Source organism: Grammomys surdaster, unplaced genomic scaffold, assembly GCF_004785775.1.
Source record: "Grammomys surdaster isolate TR1022 unplaced genomic scaffold, NIH_TR_1.0 63, whole genome shotgun sequence".
NCBI lineage: Eukaryota > Metazoa > Chordata > Mammalia > Rodentia > Muridae > Grammomys > Grammomys surdaster.
In genome coordinates, this window is record NW_021604565.1 from 5,901,781 (window position 1) to 5,910,972 (window position 9,192).

Sequence of the window (9,192 nt, forward strand, 5' to 3'; positions counted from 1 at the left end):
TTGTTAGGGTATATGGCTCGAGATGGCTGTAAAGATGATAGCCACTTTCGGCTAAGAGTCAGCTCCCAACATGGATTTATGGCCTTCATGATCCTATCATTTATAAAGTTGCTATTTACCTGGTAGTTCTGAACTTTTAAGTGGCTCGTAAAATCAATTTAGTGGGTTAAAGTGAGTGATCTAAAAAGCTAAAATTGAATAAGAAAGAACAAAATCCATCAATGTGTATCATGAAACTTACAATGAATGATAAACATTTTATATAAACATTTTCTGGATGCAAAAATTTTGAAACACAAACACATATGTTTTTCTATGTTACACTATGCAGCGCCTACTGTATATTTTTTACTTTTGTTTTGAAGTCACCTCTGGATTGTGCTCTACTTACCCTTCATCCTATTCCCACAGTGAAATGAATGAAAATAGCACAATATCAAAGATGCAGGCTCTCAGGGCTTTGGGGACAAGTATATTGGTTACTGTGGGATGGGAAGAAATCTAGGCAACCATTTGAAACATGGGACTTTTTTTTTTTTAATGGGATGAATTAGGTTCTCCAGTTACAAACTGAGATCCTTATAATGACTCAAAACTAGACTTTACCAGGAAACTGGGTCTTTCATGCAGTCACTAGATTTAGATGAAGCCTTTGGGGTGGGTTCTTATACAGCTCAATTAGAACAGATACATGTATGAGGAAGACCACTGAGGACACCGAAGGGAAGACTCATATAAGTTAAAGAGAGGAACCTGTGCTGTTCACTGCCATAATAAGAGCACCTAGATTCTGGAGGAAATACATTTTGCTGTTTAAGTCATCTTGCTTGTGGTCCTTTATTGTTGCAGCTCTAGAAAATAGATAAAGGCTTGTTTAAGGCCCATCTTTATTTAATTTTGGTGTAGTTTGATTAAACGTTCCTCATTGAACTCTGCCTTTTGTTTGTGTTGTTGTTGTTGCTGCTGCAGTTTTTACTGTAAGCTCTGATCTTTGGTGTTATTACTATTTATTTTTATTTCCTAGTTGATTTTACTTCAGTTTCTGTATTGTTGCTCTCAATTGTCTTTAAGGATAGATTGCTCAGGGCACATTCTGCTCACTTCTAATTAATGTTCACACAGCATCGCAACATCTTCCAAAACTCACTGGACTGTTTGTATTTAAGATATACAGCATGATGCTGTACACCAACACAGGAAAGTAGTTGCTACAGTTGAAAATCTTCTGTTGGCTCCTCCCTACTTTAATATGGCCTTTTCCTATGTCAACCTAGAAGTTCTATGCATTCATCTTTTCTCCATTGTGGATACCTATTATTCATCATACTTCCTGGTCTTTCAAAGTAGCAGTCTTCTTCTCAGCTGAGCTCCTCAGTTTAATGGTTGGTTTGCAGACATGTGCTTGAGTTTTGTTTTCATCTTACCCTGGTCCAACTGAACATCTTGTGACGGTCACACCATGTGTCTTCATGGATTTCCCTTCTGTCACAAGTGAACTTTCTCCCGAGACTTCAGACTTGTGACACAATGGCTTTTCTCTCCACCTGGTGCTATCCAATCCTGGGTATGTGGCTTACCTATCCTTGAATTATCTGCTTCTCATTCTCTTCCTTAGTGGTGCTATGATTTGGATGTGTCCTGAGTATGTCTGGAAATGTGTTTGAGGTAGAGGAATCTTTTTTTTTTTATTGGATATTTTATTTACATTTCATATGTTATCCCCTTATCCCATCCCCCACCCACCTGGGAACCCCCCATCCCCTTACCCCTCCTCCTTCTTCTCCGTGGATGTAACCCCCACCTACCCCTCCCCACTCCCACTTCCCCACCCTCAAAATTCCCACCCCCGGGGCGTCCAGCCTTCATGAAGTCAAGGGTCTCTTCTTCCACCTGTGCCCGGCAGGGCCCTCCACTCTTACATATTCAGGTAGAGGAATCTTTAGAAGTTAGATTCCAGCATAACGTATTTAAATCATTGGGGCCATGACTGTCAGTGGAGATTAATGTAGTTCTCAGCACTGAGACTAGATGGTTAAATGGGATCCTGCCCAATCAACCTCCTTGGTCTCACAACTGTGCATAGCTTTCCATTCTCATCTTTCTGCTATGGTGAGACTCAGCCAGTGCCCGAGGACTAACACCATGCTACCATGACTGTCTCACACCAGAGTTCTGAGTCAAATGAACTGCATTGCTTTAGGATGTATGAAACCTCAGTTAGTTCATTCTAGCAGCAGAAGTTTCACTAAGTAGTTGTGATGGCTATACTTGGCAATTTGAGTTAATCAGGAATAAAGTAAAACCCAAGTAGCTGGGTATATCTTTGAGGGACCTTTTTCTTAAGTTATTTAAAACAGGAAGACCCACCTTTAATCTAGATCTTTTGAGGTAGGAAGATCTACCTTTAATTTGGATCATACCTTCAGGTGGCAGCCTATATGAAGGACATGGAAGAAAGAAGCCTTTGCTCTTTGTCTGCTTGCCCTCAATCTCATTGGTAAGTCCACTAGCATTAATATATACTTCTCGATTCCAGAATATACTGAAGACCAGATGAGACATCCATTCTTGTGGTCTGAACAACTACTCTATTCTTTCATTTTCCATTGGTACATGGTGCTTGTTGGACTAGCTGGACCACACATGTAAGACTCTAATAAACCTCCCTTCTTTATATCCTCATAGGTTTATTCTATTAGTTATGTTCCTTCAGAGAGCCTTGACTCATACAATGGTTTAATCACATTTTTATTATAGTATCTATCACATTTCTATGTATGTATGTATGTATACATGTATTTATGTATGTATGTATGTATGTATGACTAAATGTATTTATTGTACACAGAATTACTCTTTGGAAGACAGAACTTAGGAACTGAAGAACTAGTCCTTTGGAGTCGGGTTTGATTTAATTTCTGTGTAACCTTTATAGCCACATAAACTTGGGCAATCTGCTTAATTAAATTTCTGCAAAATGTCAAACTTGTGTTTACTTTCTATGATCAGAAAATTTGGTGGAATAGAAGAGCAACATCCAGAGGAACAGAATCAGTAGGAGACATATCCAAGAGTCTACATTTCTGTCCCTAAAGGGATTTTTTAAAAGCAGGAACTGGAGGTTGTTATCCCCAAATATCTATGGGATGAGTCAGCAGGATGGAGAGCCAGGGAAGCTGAGGATATAGTCTCATCCACGACTGAAAGCCTAAGAACCAGGGATGCTCCATAAGACTCCTGGCTCAAAGCCCAGAAAGTACAAAAGTCTTAGTTCAAGTCGATGAATAAAGGCAATGTTCCAGCCCTAGTGCATTTAAGAAAGAAAAGGATTCATCCTTAACTGAAGAGATAGCCTTTTTTGTTTAATTCAGGTTTTTAACTAATTGAATAAGATTCATCTACATTTTGGAGAACAATCTGCATTTCTTGATCCACCAATTAAATGTTAATCTAATCTAAAAGTACCCTTGCAGGACCAGTTAGGACATTGTTGTATTTCTCTTTTAACTGATGGGGTTGTAGTACTTTATTTTTCACTACTCCACTAAGGATAATATATTTTTAAAAATCATCTGCTTAGCTACTCTTATGTAAACTCCCTTAATTGATCTCAGAAAATCAGTAGTCTTAAACAACTACACTTTTTATGCACAAAACGTGTTGTATTCTAATATAGTTCATCAATAAGATGGATACCTAATCAAAGAACATATGAAGCAAGTCTTTAGACATCCTGGAGCACATCATACCACTGAAAATATCACATGCACAGACATAATTAGTCTGACTCCATGGTAAAGCTAGTGTGATTACCCCAAGATGTTTTCTTTAGTGTTAGCTGTTGTTTTATGTCTCTTGGGGACTTTGTAAGCATTTTTTCTTTGCTGAAATTGCTTTCTGTATGTATCAAATAAGTCTGTTCTTGAAGTGTGACATAATCTTCTCTAGTAAACAAGTAGGTATGCTGGGATGGTCTTACTAGTCATGGTATCTATTGCTTGTTCTCAACCTATGAATCTTTTTAAGTGAAAAGTCAAGATGAAAAATGAATGTTCTGTAGCGTTCTCACAAGCTGTGGTGCTATATAGCCAGAGAGTGAGCAGCAGTGCAGTTGCCTAGAAATCACTTCCATAGCTCTGCTCTCTGAGCCAAGCAGAAGAGACCTTCTGTTATCGAAAAGCTTGCACTCTTTAAATTTCATTCCACTTACTTCAAGCATTGTTGGGCAAATTAATATATTGAGCTTAAAGAGGTGACTCTCCTTCTAAAGGTTTTGATAGTCTTGAGGAGTCACCAAGAATACACATAGTGAAGTGCATCAAAGACCGTGTGAAAAATGTCTGTAGAGATAAAGAGGACTTGGGGGAAAATGGAGTGAAAGCCCAGGGGCAAAGAAGAGGTTCAGGAGACATGAGTAATGGCCTGGACCTCGTGCAGCATGAGGCTATTGGATACTTATAGATAGTGGTAGAGGGCAGCCAAGAAAAGCCAGGGTTCCCTAGATTCCTGTTGTTTTTTTTAGGGGGCCTTGACTGGGGCTTCCTCTAGGACAAGACTGTAGAAAGAGAAAGGAGAGATGAGCATCAGAGGCTTTTGAAATGACCAGAGTCCTTATGTTTCTTTTTACTAGGAATGATTAGCATCTGAAATGGCATTAGATCACTGCTGTACAAAAAAAAAATAAGTAAAACAACAAGGACGAGCACATATGTGATTCAAAAGTTTTAATAGCCACACTGAGAGCTGGGAAAAAGAAATTTGTACATTTAATTTCATTAATATATTTATTTAACTTAAATTTGAAAAACATTTTGACATGTAGTCAACAAAACAATTATTAATAATAAATGTTAACATTAACATAAACTTTGAGTAGTTGATAACTATGAATCATTAATACAATAATTAATCATAATGAATTATTGATTGTATTTGGAATTTTTCTTACAAAATATTTGGAATCTAGTATATACACAATATTCAAAAACATATCTCAACTTAGACAAGCCACAGGTCAAGTGCTAAAGAGTTATGTGTGCTAATCTGACAATTATACTCGACATAACAGCCCTAGATACACAACTATTAATATATTTATGACTGACTGCTATCTATTTAGATAGACTCTACTTGTCTATGTACCTCTTTCATATCATGTTATTCACTCTAGCAGCTTTCAGTTACTGAAAAGATGTGTTGGTTTTGGAGTGGTGCTAGCAATCCCAGCCAGTTGTAGTCCACTTTAAGACAATACTTTATGATTTTAGCTTGTTTTGTTCTAAATGTTAGAAGTATGAATAGTCGCTTCCATACCAGAAAAGCAACTTTGCCTGGGAAGAGTAAGTGGTTTGAGAATCATCTCATTATTTAATTATGCAAGGTATGCACAAACTGATCAGAGGTTCTTTAAAATATTTCAAAATTTCACTATGTTAAAAAGGAATCAGTGATGAAATGCATTTTTATTAGAAAGTGATTTTAATTCGTTTCCATCTTGCAAATGTCCTTGTTTAACCTCTTGCACATGATTTCCACTGTTCCATCTCCTCCCCTGTCCCAGGACTTTATATGTCTGCTATTTGTACATGCCCCAAAATAAAGTTAGAACCTGGGCTAGAAGATGTCTTGGAGGGTTTTATATTGTGCTTACACACTGAGTGGAAGTCACCCTAGGAAACTAAATGAGGAAATGGTTGTGGTAATGAGAAAAAAGTGAGTAAATACTACTTAAACACCCCATCAGGATTTTATTACCTTCCTTACTTGCTGTTGCTATAACTGGATGCTGCCTACTGAGAAACTTATAAAGAGCAGAAGGTGATTTAGTCTAAATTCTAGATCCTGGAAAGTCCAAGTGTGTGGTGCAGACATCTGACAGGGACTGTTCGCTACAATATAATGTGGTGGAGGGCATCGTGTCTAGCGGTGAGACACAGCAAACATGCTAGCTTGAGTTCTGTCCTTTATATGTTTATGAAGAGGTCTCCATTCTCATAATTGTATCTAATTATAATTATTTCACAGTATTCACATCCAAATACCATTAACATATAAATCTGAGCAATCATTTTCCAACTATACATATCTGTGGGACATATCCTAACCATTGTAGCTATGAAGCCATCCAGCAACTAGCAGTAAGCTGTTTCCAATGCAGGGTTGTGATCTTCTACTTAACAATCTCAGTGGACACACTAGTCTCAGAAGGGCTAACACATTGGGCAAGACCATTAATGAGGTACAGCTTAGATTTGAACTCATGTCATTCTTAAACTATTATCTACATTCTCATGGTCTTACTACATTTGTCTCTACCAGGAGATCTAAATAATTCATACATGAAAAATGAATTAAAATATGGTGGGATAGATTAAGAATTTGGTAGTATTTCATGCTTGAATGCAGAGCATATTTTTAGATACCATGTTTAAGGACCAAATATATAAAATTAAAAAGCTGCACATCTTAATTGGTAATGATAAGAACACGAGTTATAGTGACTTCAGGTTATTATGTGGAAGACTGAGACAGAAACACTGAGAAGCAAGAGATGTTTCTCATATGAGGAAAAGAAGCAGAAGTCTTCACAGAAGGAAGGGTCTTAAGTAGCTGCTAAAACAAATTGAAAAGGGAGTGGTAAGCCTTTTTTTGTTTGTTTGTGGTTTAGAGAAACTTATAACTTACGACTCACTGTGAGTTACTGTATTTCAGAAGCATACTATATTAATGCTATAACTCTGTCTGCATTTATGAATTTTTTATGAAAACAGGAGCTCTGATACTTTGGAATCAAGAAAAATAATTTGGGAGTTTCCTAGGCAGTGACTGCAAAGGAGAGGAACGCTAATAGCAACAAAAGACTTGCTTTCATAGTTGCTGGAGAACCATCGACCAGAGGAAAATCATAGTAAAATGTTTTAGGTTAACACAGTTTTATACAGATAAATGAACAAACATGAAAGGAAGGGCAGATATGACTAAAAAGCTGTATGAAAAGAAAAGAAAATGAGCACCTTTAGGAAGTTTAAGTTGCTGCATATAAACAAAATGATGTGGACCGAATAGCAAATATGACTGTGCCTTTGTGATTTAATGGAAAGTACACATTGATCATCATAAGTGATTACTGAAATTATTTTTGCACTCAACAGTTTATGTTTTAATGAGTCTCAGTTGTGCTTAACCATGATTTCTGTGTCTCATTGATCATTTCAAATTAGAAAAAGTGAACACACAATCTCTCACTGTTTAAATGATGGATGACAAGATTTCTCAGACCTGGGAACTTAGCTTCAGAATTTTGAATAGACATGGGGTGAAGTGGCAAAAGCTGTATTCTTAGAAAGATCTGTGTGTTCTGGTCATAACTGTTCTGAGCAAGATCTGTTGTCGATTACTGGAAAGAAGGAGACATCAGAGAAAAGGTGTCTTGTTGGAGGGAGCCATGAGTTCTGCAAAGTGACACATTGCCTCTGCATAGCTACTGTTTTAGGCTCTCTTTATCTCCCTGAGGTTTAGTGCAGTACTGGAGGCTAGCAGCATACCTCTTAAGGTTCATTTCATTTGAACAACATATTCTGGACAAATTTTGTGCATTAGTGTCTTGAAAAGGGTAATTTTTTTTCTGGTTTTCTAGACATAAAAGAGAGACTCCAAAGAGAGAAAGGTGAGTCAGTTGTCAACACCATGAGCTTCTGGGTTTTCTAGAGTGAGATCAGCTTTCCCTAAGGACTAAGGCAAGGTAGTCTCAACATGATGAGCACAGCAGGGCTCAGGAGTGGCTAGCAGCCAGGAGATACCTTTTCCACTTGGACACAATCCAATTACCTTCTGGGAAAAAATTTTGATTAAGGAAATCTGGAATGATACACTCTTGATTATTTTTCTCTTTCAATCTAGACTGGAGAACATGTGCCTTGTGAAAAAAAGAAAGTCTAAAATAGGCTCTCAGATAGTATGTTAGTTATTTTTTTTTATAGCTGAGACAACTTAGAGGAGAATGGGATCATGTTTGCTCACAATTGTAGAGGAAATATCTTGTGTACTATATGGATGCATTAGTTGTCAATTAAAAAGTCTATTGTCAATGGTTTAGGGAGGAAATACAAGGTGGGGCATCCAGGTGGGGAAAGAACTCTGGGATAGAGCCAGATGTGGGAAGATCCACCTGGGAAGATGTGAGAAGATGGACTTTCGGTACCTGAGCATAGATAACCAACCATGTGACAGAATGTAGATTAGAATAGATGAGCTATCTTAAATTATGATCTAGTCAGAGAAGAGCCTAGCATATGGCCAAGGTATTTGTAAACATATTTAAGTGTGAGTCTTATTTCTGGGAACACGGGGCTGGGAGGAAGAACCAAGTATAATGTCTACACACAGTTTGAGAAATTTCTGCCCATGGTCACTGGCTTTGATGATTCTGGGCTTGCGGCTAGGTAGAACATCATGGCAGCAAGAGTATGTGACAGAGGACGCTCATCTCAGAGTGGGCAGGAAGTAGAGAAAATGGAAAGATAAAAAGTTCACCCCAAGGACTTTACTTCTTCCAGAGAGAAACTGTTCCCCAAAGTTTTCATCACTTCCCCATGCAGTGCTCAGCTGACATTCAAGCCTTGAACACATTGAAGCCATCTTGGGACATGCTCTGTTTCAACCATAGCAGAAGGTAAGGTGATGACTACAGGAGTTGCTATCCTGAGAATACATACCTCTGAGGCTGTGCTTGGAAAGAGGACTCTTCACTCATTGAACCTGTTTACTCATGACTTACATATGCCACCTGCTCTGCCAGACCCCAGTAGACAGTGATAAACAGCACAGACTCAGGTTTCGCCTTGGGGAACTCACTCAGGGGAGGCTGGTGTTTCACAAGCATTGTTGTCCAGTGAGTTTGATGAGTGGGGTCTCTGGTAAGTAATTAGTTAATCAATCAGAACCATAAGGCTTGGATCATAGAGGCATCTGAAATATCAGAATCTGCTCCTGAAGTCTGAAAATAACATCTGATTTTTAACAGCAGGCATAGAGTCCGTGAGTGTACACAGATAGGAGAAACAGCAGAGAGGAGGATGAGGAACTTCATCTCTAAAGAGTAAGACACATCACACTTTAAAAAAGCTTTTTATGTTCTGTATTCAGACAGGGATAAATATCAGGAAGAATTCAGGCCGTTTGTGAACTGCATTT